General features: G+C 44.1%; 1 protein-coding gene, 1 long non-coding RNA gene and 1 pseudogene across 3 annotated transcripts in view; 2 read left to right on the top strand and 1 right to left on the bottom strand.

Moving 5' to 3' along the window:
* Positions 1-5098, top strand: part of LOC147577187 (isopentenyl-diphosphate Delta-isomerase 1 pseudogene) — a 30433-nt pseudogene extending 25335 nt beyond the window's left edge.
* The window catches only part of LOC147577186 (uncharacterized), a 92089-nt gene that overhangs the window by 35275 nt on the left and 43336 nt on the right, over positions 1-13478 (bottom strand). The gene's annotated exons all lie outside the window — the stretch shown is intronic.
* NMNAT3 (nicotinamide nucleotide adenylyltransferase 3) overlaps positions 1-13478 on the top strand; it is a 114717-nt gene that overhangs the window by 78319 nt on the left and 22920 nt on the right. The window lies entirely within an intron of this gene.

The raw sequence follows: 13478 nt of genomic DNA, 5'->3' as shown, positions 1-13478 counted from the left end.
GTTGCCAGGGCTTAGGGATGGGGCTTGAGAGGAGGGAAGTGGGTGTGGTTCCAAATGGACAACTGAGGGCTGTCTGTGCTAGGGGAACTATTATGTGGCTCCGCCATGGTGATGGTGGGTAAATGAAGCCTAAGGATGTGATGGAATTTCGTGGAACTAAATACACACAAATCAAATGAGTGCATGTACAACTGGTAAAATGTGAAAAAGATGGGTGGATTCTAGCGATCCCCACGTCCTGTTCGTGATAGGCTACTGTAAGGCAGCAAGAAGTTACCATGGGGGGAGACTGGATGAAAGACATATAGGATTGCTCTGTATCATTTCTTAAACTGCATATAAATCTACAAGGATCTCAAGATAAGTTTAATTAAAAACTCAAAACAAGAATTGAAACAAGATATGTATTAATAGTAATAGAAGGACAGGAGGGCTAAGTGAGGAAGGGACACTATCCATCAGTGGACTTCTTCCATGTGGAGAATAGGGGTTCAAATAGAGTCACATCATCCTCAAGACATTCCTGTGACTAACTATTAATATTCCCATTTACAAGATAGGGAAACCTGAGGCCTGGAGAAGTAACACGTTTTGCATGAGACCTCCCCAGCAAGTAAAGGACAAAGCCCCAGTCTCTCAGAATGCAAAACCAGTGCTCTTACCATCTCCCCCATCTTTTCAGCAAACCCTTATTGTCTCTGCCTGCTGCTGCTGCCACACCAACCATCAGGCCTAACCTTTAGCCCCTGAGGTGACAGCCCCCCCCCCCCCATATGCCAGGACCTGCAACCATCTTTGTCTTTCAAACAGGAAGCAAAGATTATTCAGAATCAGACACAAGCATTTGCCTTCTTTGCTAAGCAGATCATAAAGAGAACTCATGCAAAGAGCATTCGGAAAACCCAGGCCCAAATCCAATAAAACAGTTAAGTAACACTCCCAACAGTACAAAGGGCATTAATTAAAACAAATTGAAAAGATGTGTCTGTATAAATATTTTTGAAGACAAGGCTGTCGAGAAGGAGTTAGACCTTGGGGAGATTTATGAGTTACTGATAATTATAGGGGAAATAAATCTTAGGAAGGCAAAATCACTTAAGAATAGATTTTGTAAACTAATGAGATCGGTTCCTTCCAGCTGGTGGATGGGAACAGCGTGGAAAGATCAGGGGGCTGGGAACAGGGCAGAAGCCAGGACGAGGGAAGAGAGACCCTTCTCTGAGTATACCTTTTTTTATAGTCTGACTCAGAACCTTGGAATCCCATACCAAAAAAAACTAAATGTTTGGCAAAAGTCAACCTGGATGAGAGGGGAACCCAGGATGAAATACAAATAGTAACAAACAGCTTTACCTGATTACAAATGAATATACAACCACACTGGAGGCAGGGAGAAAACAAAGAAGCAACCTCAGGAACTTGGAAAGCAGCAGGATAACTGGATACTGGGAGGCTAATGCCAAAAAGAAGCATTCATAACTACTGTTCTCCAGTTATAACATTAATTTTCCACAGGGGTACAGGTGAGCAGTTTTGAAGCTATTTTACACGAACACTAGGAGCAAGCAAATGCATAAATTCTTATGGATGGTACAGCCAGGTTTCTCACTGTTGAAGAAAGAAGTTACAGTAAGGAAAGGAGGCAAAGCTGGAATGAACCCCGTGGTGTCAGATTAGACCTGGAGGTTTCAGTATGAACTCAGGGTTTTTAATGTATCCATGGGTGGTGATAGAAGGAAATACAGGGAGGTGCGTGTACATGTGTGTGCGTGTTCTATAATTATGTGATCTATAATTATAATGTCTAACATATAATTTCCTAGTTCTGTCTTCGAAGAGATGCCTAGAAACCACAAAACCTCAGTAGCAGTGAGCACAACCATCGCCCTTGGTTTCTAAATGCCATCCTTCAATTTCAAAAGCCAAGGCTTTCTGGAGAAATGTTGGATTCCACAGCTGGGGCAGAAAGAAAACAAAATGAGCCTAGATTGAGTATTTTATGGTGCCAGAAAGCAAGGAAGTTCTTAATAGGTGATAGGAGCATGTTAGAAAGATACTGGAGCCAATTTTAAGGTGCTTCTACCGGGCAAATATGGGATAATTTGAGGAACAAAATAAATAATGATAATGGATTACACCCCACTGAATAAAATAAATATCCATGAGTCCACATTGATATATATAAATGATAGGATGGGTGAATAAATACATACATATATACATACATGAGAAAGGACAGTTCCTCCTTACAGTAGAATTCTAATTAATGCTGTAGAAGGAATGTTGGAAATAAAAAAAAACCACAGGGCACCAGGGTGGCTCAGTCGGTTAAGCATCTGATTTCGGCTCAGGTCATGATTTTGCAGTTCATGAGTTCGAGCCCCACATTGGGCTCTGTGCTGACAGCCTGGAGCCTACTTTGGACGGTGTCTCTCTCTCTCTCTCTCTCTCAAAAGTAAACAAAAATTTAAAAAAATTTTTTTAAATCGCCATTTAGCAAACATCACACCAGTGGTTGTTGCACACCAGAATCAATGTACACTAAAATTAGTGGGCAAAAGTATGACAGGAAACAGGGTATTTGCATAATCTCTAAGTACTTTCCCATAAGATGCATGTTATTTACAGGCGCACAGGAGAAAATAGTAACTTAACAGTAGAGAAGTCTGACAGACACCATCTCAACCAAGTATCACCGGAATCAAGAGAAATCAATGTCTGGCGCCCTGAAAATGACACATTGAGAAGGGGCACAGCATCATTTCTGAGGTGTTCTTGCTGAGGTGCAGAAACGCAATCTAATGGAGAGAAAACCATCAGACAAACCGAACTGAGTGAGGGGTGTTCCACAAAAACACTGGCCAGTGCTTTTCTAAAATGTCCAGGTCATAAAAGACTCAGGGGCTGTCCCCAGGTAGAGGACAATAAGGATACAGGACAGTTACATGCAGTGTGAGATCCTGGATTGGACTCCTGACCAGAAAAAGGTGCTACAGGGGAAATATGAATAAGGTCTCTAGATTGGTGAGTAGCGTTAATGCTAACTTTCTGGTTTGGATCGTTGTGCCATGAGATGTTAACATTAGGGGCGCCTGGGTGGCTCAGTTGGTTAAGTGTCCGACTTCAGCTCAGGTCACGATCTTGCGGTCTGCGAGTTCGAGCCCCGCGTCAGTCTCTGGGCTGATGGCTCAGAGCCTGTAGCCTGCTTCCAATTCTGTATCTTCCTCTCTCTCTGCCCCTCCCCCGTTCATGCTGTGTCTCTCTCTGTCTCAAAAATAAATAAACGTTAAAAAAAAAAATTAAAAAAAAAAAGATGTTAACATTAGCAGAAGCTGAGGGAAGGATACGGGAACTCCTTGGACTGTCTTTGCTAAGTACTTTGCAGTTTGTGGAGTCTAAAATTATTTCAAAATAAAAACAAAATACGTAAAGTTACAAGGGAAGTGAGTTATATTGAAATCATTATCCAAATGGCTAAACAAAATTGTTATGTTTAATTTTATCACATGAAACCAAAATAATAGTAGTAATGTTACATTTGAATGGCTCCATACATTTAACAAAATGTTTCTACATGCGTTCTGTTATTTAAGCCTCCAAACAAGCCCATGAGGTAGCATTATTTCCACTCAGCCCCCCTCCCCTCCACATTTTAGAGATGAAGAATCGTGGTGTAAGAGGTACTTGGTATAGTTAAAACAAGCACAGAGCACATAAACAAGCAAAAACTTCAGAACCAGACAAATAAACCTGCTTTCACATCCCAGCACTGTCATTTCCAGCAACCTTGGCCAAGCCAGCAAAGCAACCTCAGGGGAGTGATGGCAACTGCCTTTTGAAAAAAAGAATCTGTGCATGTCTGTATGTGTATAGAATATACACAGAGGTTTGCATATATTTATATATTTTTAAGAGTTAACAACAGGTACATTCGCAGAGCCATTATTTCTAATATCAATATGTCTAAGGAATGAACTAGGGTCAGGAAGAAGGAGGGACAGTCCCCTGCCAGGCACCCTCTGCACTAGCCTCACAATCATCCCCAATCTGTCTTAACAGCTTTGGTTACGATCGTGGTCCCTGGAACCAGACTACCTGGGTTCACAACACAGTACTACAGTTAATCTGCTTTATGACCTTGGACCAGTTATTTAACTTCTGCTTCACAGTTTGTTCATTAGGAAAATGGGACTGACAGTCATACTTCTTTCATATAGGAGCCATCAGAATTAAGGAGATGACCTATGTAAAGTCTTCAGCATAGTCCCCAACACTTTGTTAAGCCCTCAGTGCATGCCATCCATCATCATCATGATTATTGTATACATTTATGCATGTACAATATATACAATGGTGCATACAGAAAATACAACTTCAAAGTATTTCATTTGAATACATAAACTGTAACATATAGTTAAGCTTTTTTCTTCTGTGACTCCCCCACCTAGACTGGACCCTCAAGCAGTAGCAAGCCTCATTTCCTCATTTTGTGCTGGTTTTAAAGCCCCTCCGTGGTTGCCCCATGGCGAGAGCCAGGGACTGCTCCTAAACTAGCTGAAGTCCAGCCTCCACATTTTTAAAATCACATTGGGGCTGAATCTTCCCGTCCGATAAGCTGACATGGCAGACCCGTGTGACATGTTTTACTCTGGTCACAGAGGGAATTGAGGGACGCCTGCCTTGGATTGGAGATCCCGTTTAGCCTCTAGACTGTAGACCCCAGGATTATGCCGTGGCACCGTGTCTGGTTCCACTTGGCTACTGGGCTGCCAGTAACTCGGGATAACTACGTGCAATTCTATCGAGGCTTCCAACCTTTGAGCACCACCTGAAGTAATTACACCGTTGTTCATCTCCTCTGCAGTCTAAACATAGGAAAGATGGTGACCACCCTGGGTGTGGTGGTCGTGGCTGCTCCGAAGCAGTTCTAGGGGCTGCGGTGGTGGTGACGGCCGCACACACAGGTGTCAGTGGTGGCAGTGTAGATCATGGCGTGCTAATGGCAGTGGTGTTCATTGTCCGCAGTGTGGTGGTGACGGTGGTGATGGGATGGATGACGGTGTTGGTGAGGGCAGTGATCTTGTTGGTCCTGGCATGATGGTGGATGGCACTACCAACTTGGGGGCAGTAGGGGTGTGGCGATAGTCAGAAATGCCGATCATGATTTGATGATGGTGGGAGTGGTGGTGACGATCAAGTAGATTATGATTCCACAGTTTACATCAGCGCCTAAACCTGGATGTCATGGTGGGAGGTCTTTGTTCGAGGAAGCTCCCCGCAAGTGATCTTGTATATACACAGCCAGTTGTAAAACACTTGCTAGGCCTGGGTCTTACAGGCAGTTTGTCTAAATAAATGCAGCCCGATCCCCCTGACATAATTTGCCAATGGAGTTAACTACCTATCTTACGAGGTGTGGTCCTCTGAACGCTTACCAGCAGAATGTTCCATGAAACTAAGCCCTGATCCTTCTGTGCCCTTCTTGGAGAGTTACTATGCACGTCCACACATTAGGGGCTTGCAAAGGATCTGCATTTGGCAAGAAGACCTGTTTCACTTTGTCTATCCTGGTATTTCCAAAGTTTATTTGACCACTGAACCCTTTTGGCGGGGGGGGGGGGGGGCGTTGCTGGTAGGTGCCTATAAATCTTTACACAGGGGCGCCTGGGTGGCTCAGTTGGTTAAGCGTCCAACTCTGGCTCAAGTCATGATCTCACAGTTGGTGAGTTTGAGCCCTACATCGGTCTCTGTGCTGACAGCTCTCGGAGCCTGGAGCCTGCTTCGGATTCTTTGTCCCCCTTTCTCTCGCCACCCCCCCCCTCAAAAATAAACATTAAAAAAATTAAAAATACAATATAATAAAATAAATCATTACACAGAACAGCTAGAGATACGCTGATCTAAACAACATTGGAATGAAATAAATAAATAAATAAATAAATAAATAAATAAATAAAACTCTCAGGAGAAACGTTCCCCCAGAGGGTCTAATTTTTTACTGCTTGTTGAGAATGGTAACTTTGGTTAGCTTTGCAACTCTAAATTATGTCTTATAGGGCAAATGGAGAAGATCACCTACAATTTACATAATCAGAATTGACCGACGAATACATTAAACAAGTTAACTAAGGGTATTTTAAGAAACGAACCTCAAAAATGAAATTGCATTAAACTCCATAAAACATTTGCCACCTAAGAAACCCATATCCTTCTTTTTGTCACTAAATGCTTTTTTTTGAGATACAATTGACTCTATCTTTCTATTCCATATGCATAACATTGGTGATCTGGTCATTACAGCAAAGCAGTCCTTGTTTACTTTAGAGCCCAGGTCTGGGTTAAGGAAAGAACCTGTGTAACCGAAAGGGGGTGGTTCCTCTGTGGTCAGTACTGCCCCCACAGATCTTTAGGGGTGCCCCACGGGCACCCAGGATGTTTGAGAAGAGTCTAAGTTCCTATACCTCACTGCCAGAGAGTAGGCCCAGGCGCCACCCGGGATATGCATTTTTAACAAGGACATCATTCAGTGTGGACTCACTTTGATAAATATCAGGAAAAGTGCTAGTGTTAAACATGCTGTCCTCCTCCTGTGCCCCCACAATGTCAACCCTAGGAAAAATTCCAGTTTCAGGCTCCTTGTTCCTACAGCGGCTGAGGGAGCGGCCCTGCCGTGGAGGTGGGCTATCTCCACTCAGGTCTCTTCCCTCAGGCAGCCGCTGTTAACCTCCAGGGCAAAGTCCACAACCCCACCAGGTATGCTTAAAGAATTAGGAAAACGGCTTTCTCATTTCTACAGTGATCCCTTCCCATTCACTGAGTGATCGTTAGTCTTAACACGAATAATGCGAAAAGGCAGCCAAGCAATTTAAATTTTATCCATAAAATTAAGCCCTATGTTTCACCACAGCGTTTAACTCCGTGACCTATTTTATTGAATCCCTTAGCAGATCTTGGATAGTTTCCTTGAGCGTAAATTACCATGAAGGTAAATTGAAAACGTATCAAGAAATGGGCAAGGATATTAGTGCAGAATCAAGGAGTCATCAAGCTTCAGTTGTTCTGAAGACTTAAAAAAAAGTATCTTTTCCATACAGTTTGAATGGAAAGAACGGATTTGATTAATAAGACTTTACTTTTTCGTAGGTCACCGTCTGCCTCCTGCATTATACGTAACTCAGTGTAGAGGCCCCTTCCTCCAAAAAGTGTGTTCCACCTGTATAGAGCCTCTTCTGGGCTCTCTTCCTCGTGTACCTCTGCCCTCCATTGACCACCTTGTGGTGACTGTCTGTCTCCCCCAGGACTGAACTCCCCATGAGGACAGGGCTCCCACAGCATTTTTTTCAGAACTTACAGTGCTGGTACGCTACCTGACTTAAAGTGCATGCTGGGCTGCCAGCTCCAACAAAGGCATGTGCCACCCTCTTGCCTTTAGAAGAGGAGAAATGGTGTCTGTAATGAAAACAAGGGATAAGAAGGGGAAATTCAGATTCAAGGGATATCTCTAGTGTGCTCTCCAACCATGTATTCGCCCTGGACTGGTCTTCGTCTCCTACCTCAGCTCATTGGATTCAGGTCAAGAGACTGGGAAACAGGGAGGTTAAGTAATTTGCCCCAGGTCACACAGCTCATAAGCAGCAGAGCTGAGTCTCATCACTCAGATATTCCTCTGCCTGCTCGCCCTCAAGTTCCTGCCACTACAAAGCCCAACTTAAGAGGACACTTGTGGCGTATGGCCCAGGACTAGTTACTCATCAATGGGAAACGAGGCTGCTTGGCAGAGATTCCACACACAGAGGCTGCCCACAGCAGCATTTGGTGCTTCTTCGCATGACTCCTTCAGCAGACTCCACACCAAGCCAGAACTGCCCAATTACAGCTTGCCCCCCACCGCCTATTTTCCTGTGTGAAGTTCCTGCTAGATCTAAGGCCCCCAAAGAGAACATAATATGTTGCTGAGGAACCATGAGACCCTAGCATTTGGAAGTTCCGGTGAGTTCTTTTTAAAACCTCCCTACTCTGAAAGGACACTCATTTCTGTTCAGCAGGCAGAGGGAATGCAGCCGGGAGTTAAATGTTGGAAAACAGAGGCACGCAAAAGAAGGACGTTCAAAATACCCTGAACGCACATAGGGTGCCAAGGAGCCAGCCACCCCGTCAGAGACTTTGTCGGCACTCCGAGAAATGGGGGACACGGCCAGCTGAGCAGCACCAAGCACCTGAGCCTCAGGGAAACCATTGTAGAGGATGGGACAGGAGAGAGGAAATAAAAAAGGCCTTGCTATCCAGGACCAGGAGGGACGTTTAAACCCGATGAAATATCGCTGCTTTGTTGTTTAGCTTGCTAGGCTTTTAAGAAGTTGCACACAAAGAAAGGACGTTTGGAAACGCAAGAAAGAGAAACCTCACCCTGACAAGCTGCGACATTGAAGGATTCTGGAGACCAGAGGGGGCTTTGTAGTGTGCAGGAAGAGTGTGCGGGTGGAAAGAAAGCCTCTGCACAGAAAAAAAGGGAGGGAAATGGAGGGCAGACAGAAGAGCCTCATATTCCACGCAGCCACCACTGTGCTCCCTGAAGTCTGCCACTCTACTCGGGATAACCAGAATTCCTGGGCTCTCTGGAGCCCTGTTCTCCCTGCTCCAGGCTTCCTTGATCCAGGCATTTAGTGGCCTTTGAAATTGATGGGTGCTTCTGGCCAGCAACACACAGAGCAGAGCAATAAATAGGCAGTCTCAAGTTCACTGGGACCAGGAGAGCTAAGAGCAATCTGGCTTAGGAAACAAACAAACCAAAAGGCAGAACTTGATGGAGAAAATAAGGAAAAGCGTGCCAATGTGGCCTCAAAACTTCAACAGCTTCATGTTTTCCAAATCATGTCTTCCAGACTGAGCTTGGAGGCCAAGTTCAATCACAATAAGCTCTTTGTAAAAGCGTGCAGGTCCATTTGATTGAGATCCTGTTTTTTGTTTTTTGTTTTCAACAGGCTTATCACCCCTCTGGCTTCCTTTCCTTGTTTACTTGATTCCTCACAGCATTTGCAACACTTGCTCCTGATGTTTCTTAAAAGATTTTTGCTTTTCAAAGCCTTGTTTCCCAAGGTGCTTTGCAGCACAACCAAAGAAAGAAGAAAACGGACAGAAGGGTCCATGAAGCGGGGAAGGGTTGGCCTGTGCCCATGTATGCAGGGATACTGGACTTCCCTGAGCAGAAGTGGGGGGTGCCGGGGGGACGAGACAGTAGGAGAAGCCGGCCAAGCCTGAGCATTACCTAATGCTTCTCCCAGTTGTTTGGACAGGTGTAGTTTTGTTTTAAATGTGTATGGTAATTCTTAATAAAATGCTGATAAATGTGCAAAGCATTCTCTGTGGTAATAATGAAGTCTTTACACTTTGGAATGCCATTAAGTCTTACTTCATGGTTTGTGAGGCTGCTAGCATTTTAAGTAGCATTAACATTTTATAGAAGCCCAGTCCTGCTGGGGGACACGGTCAGCTCTAGAGGGGGTGAATCTCTGTCATCCCCCAGAGTGACCTGGTTTGGGGTCGTATTCACAGAGGTGGAGCTACAGAGTGGTACTCTCCCTAGTTCTGGCCGGCTTAGGGCTCTCCGAACCTCACTGTCAGTCACCCATACAGGGCCACAGAAAAAGTACAGGCAGGCCTGCTCCAGATCCCAATCCTGCCATTTCCTGGTAGTGTAACCACAGCAAAGTGATAGGACTTTTCCGGATCTCCATTCCTATTCCAGTTATTATGCCTAGGTACCAAAGCACCCCAGACTCAATGATATAAATTGACCATTTTGTTACACTCACAAATTTGGTGGGTCAGGAATTTGGACACAGCACAATGGGGATGATTTGTCTTTGCCCCATGATATTTGGGGACTCCTCCGGGAAGACCTCAAAGACTGGGACCGACTAGAGACCTGGGATCAGGAGTCATCTGGAGACTTCTTCACTCACACATCTGGCAGTTAGTGCTGGGTATTGGCAGGGATGCTGACCATAACATTACACGTGGCTTTATCACTTCATCGTGGAGTCTCTCTGCATAGGCTAGTTTGGGCTTCACAGCCTGGCAGTTGGGTTCCAAAATGAAGTGTCCTCAGATCATAAGGTAGACATGCATGGCATTTCTATGACCTAGCCTCAGAAGTCACATAGTATCACTTCTACCCTCGGGTAAAACATGCACAAGTGTGCACCCAGGTCCAAGGGGGAGGGGCACAGACTTTCAATGGAGGAGCGATTGGGTTCCAGAAGGGCACGCGTGCACTGGGAGATAATATTGTGATCATCTTCCAAAAAGACAACCTGCCACCATTCCCTCCTCTGCTTCTGCACCAGACAAGAGGATGGAGGGAGTGACAATCGCTGAGTACCAGCTAAGTGCCGCGAACTATTCATGTTATCAAATTCTCATTCGTTTATTTAAATAACTCTGGATTTAGGAAAATAGAAGGGACTGTGATTATGTCACATAGTCTCATGGAGATGGCACAGGCACGGGATCGCAAGTCCCACCAAGCAAGCAAGTTTAGAGTTTTTGTTCATCTCACATCTACTAATATCCTGTTAGCCGAAAGGAGTCTCATGACCAAGCCCAAAGTCAAGGGGTGGGGAAGTACATTCTGCCTTTGTGAGGCTATGGCGGGGTGTGTATAATACTATAATGACAGAGTGAGGAATTAGGACCAATAATTCAATCTACCATACCCATTTTCTAGAATGAAGAAAATTGGATAAGGATATTGTGGCATTACAGCTAGTGTTTAACAATATAATCTGGGATGCAAAATACCCATATAAAGTAGTAGGTTATCAAATTGCTAATAAAAGAATAATTCAACATGACTAGGTAGCATTTATCCCAGGTATTCAAGGACAATATACCATAAAGATATCTATTAATACATCGCATTACTAAGACAATATATTTTTATGGAACCTAAATCATCATCTCAATACACACTTAAAAGTCATTCAATAAAATCCAACACCTACTTAGGGATTTTTTTTAAGCTCTTAGTAAATTAGAACTATAAGGATACTTTTCTAGCATGACATGTAATGGCATAACACTTCAGAAGCATTCCCACAGAAGCAAGGAAATAGGAAAGAATGCCTCCTCACCACCATTATTTTCTAATGGCATCAGTCAAAAATAAGAAATATAGACAGGAGACTTGGTTTTCATTATTTGCAGGTGGTATTACTGTATCCCTAGAAAATCCAGGAGAAGCATTTGAAAACCCATCAGAACTAATACGTTCAGTAAGGTAGTCCAGATTAAAAACAAACAAACCAAAATACAGAGTTTCCTACATATCAGTGGCAATACTAGGTCATGAAATGTTTATAACTATACAAAACATGTAATATATAACATATATAAAAACATCTATAACCTATATGTTATATAAAATATCAGGAAAAAAAATCATTCACTGGATAAACCACCAAGGACACACGTCCCCAGGGCCAACCTGAACTAGAAATGTGAAGGGCATGGGCGGGAGCAGCCCCGTCTCTCTCCTAAGAGACTTCACTTTATGCAAATATGACCAGGTCCTCAAGGGAATGGTCATTTATTGATTGGCTTTCCAGGGAAAGCATCCGTGGCTATTTTTCTTTACTTAACTTGAGAGAAGTATCCCTAGGTTCACCTGGAAGACTAACCAAGTGCCCAGAAAGCTCTATCAGGCGTTAGAATGTAATTTCTAAAAAGTGATTAAATGATCAGGATACTGACTCTGGACAGCCCTATGGAACACAAAGTCTACGTAAAAAGATCAATAATGTCTTGTGAGTCAAATACAAAATGAGTGGTGGCGGAGACAGAGTATTTAAAAAAGGACATGGGACAGTCCCTTAAGTATTTAAAGAAAAAAGTCAATTTGAGTTCCTACCGTATATATTTAGCATTCTTAAAAAGCTAAAAATAAACCTCAGAAGAGGAGAATTCCCCATCGATGGATATTTCCTGTGACCTACAGCTCCCTCCTTGCACTACACAAGCAAGTGGATTTTTGAGCTGCAAATAAAAATCAGAGTAAACCTAAATGCTGCCTTTATCCTTCTGCTGTAAATTAAAAAATTAAACAGGGACCTAGCCAGTCTATGACAGGTCCACCCAGCAGCCTATGCTGGACAGACAGACCTTTCTGGAGGCAGGAAACCAGTCAGAGAAAAGTAACAGATCTATGAAAAGGAACTGTGTTTCTTAAGATGGTCCCAGCCTGTGGATTCTGGCCAAGGGGCCCTCCACTTAAGAAGATAAAATCATTGAATCTCTGGTTCTCCATGAGATTCAAGAGAAAAATGTGATCACAGCAGAAAATCAACCTGTAGGGAAAAGGAGCAGTCTGAGGACAGTGAATGCCGTTTGGGGTGCCAAATTAGAGCTCAGTGTAGACGAGGCAGCAGGGAGGTGATCTCTGGAGACGAAACAGAGAACCAGAACAGTCGGAGGAATTCTTCCAGAACTCAAGAAAAAGATAAGGACGTGAAAATTCCAAGAGACAGTAAAGAATTAGTGCCAGCAAGTAGAGCAGAGGCACAGTGCCAGAGGAAGGACAGAAGCGTCCCTGAGTTGAGTTGAGGCTTTAGTTCATGTGGACGTGGGGGGGGTCGGAGCTGGTTGAAGATCCACACCAAATTCCCAGCAGCCACACTGGAGTTGGACGAGAGGTACAGGACGTGGAGGAGAATCGTCTCTATGAGGTGCCGGCGGACCCAACAGGGAAACATTTCATACGCTTGTTAAAAAGACTTCATGTTGGGGCGCCTGGGTGGCGCAGTCGGTTAAGCGTCCGACTTCAGCCAGGTCACGATCTCACGGTCCGTGAGTTCGAGCCCCACGTCAGGCTCTGGGCTGATGGCTCGGAGCCTGGAGCCTGTTTCCGATTCTGTGTCTCCCTCTCTCTCTGCTCCTCCCCCGTTCATGCTCTGTCTCTCTCTGTCCCAAAAATAAATAAAAACGTTGAAAAAAAAAATTAAAAAAAAAAAAAAAAGACTTCATACACAAAAAGACAAAGGAGCAATGAGTATGAACAGGTGGTCCACAACAGGAGAAACACACACGTCTAATAAGGAATAAAAATCACGCGAGAAATAATCTTAAAAGCAAATGGTAAACCACAAAAAGTTCCTGCAGATTGGCAAAGATGTTTTTAAACGAGTAATCCCAGCACTAGCCAGTATGGGGTGAGATGGGTTCTCTCATACCATGCTGGTGGCTGTCTCCTCTTGTTCAGGATTTCGGAAAAGCAGTTTAGCAAGAGGTAGCGAAAGCCCCCAAAATCTTCAAGCCACTAGTTTTCCTTTCTAATAATTTATCTTAAAAATGTATCTGTGGGGCACCTGGGTGGCTCAGTCAGTTGGGCCTCTGACTTCAGCTCAGGTCATGATCTCACAGTTCATGGGTTCGAGCCCCACATCGGGCTCTGTGCTGACGGCTCAGAGCTTGGAGCCTGCTTC

The sequence above is a fragment of the Puma concolor genome, chromosome C2 (genome assembly GCF_028749965.1).
Source record: "Puma concolor isolate L17-30 chromosome C2, mPumCon1.1.hap2, whole genome shotgun sequence".
Taxonomy (NCBI): Eukaryota; Metazoa; Chordata; class Mammalia; order Carnivora; family Felidae; genus Puma; species Puma concolor.
The sequence above is the reverse complement of the archived record's forward strand: the minus strand, read 5'-3'. Positions and strand labels throughout refer to the sequence as shown.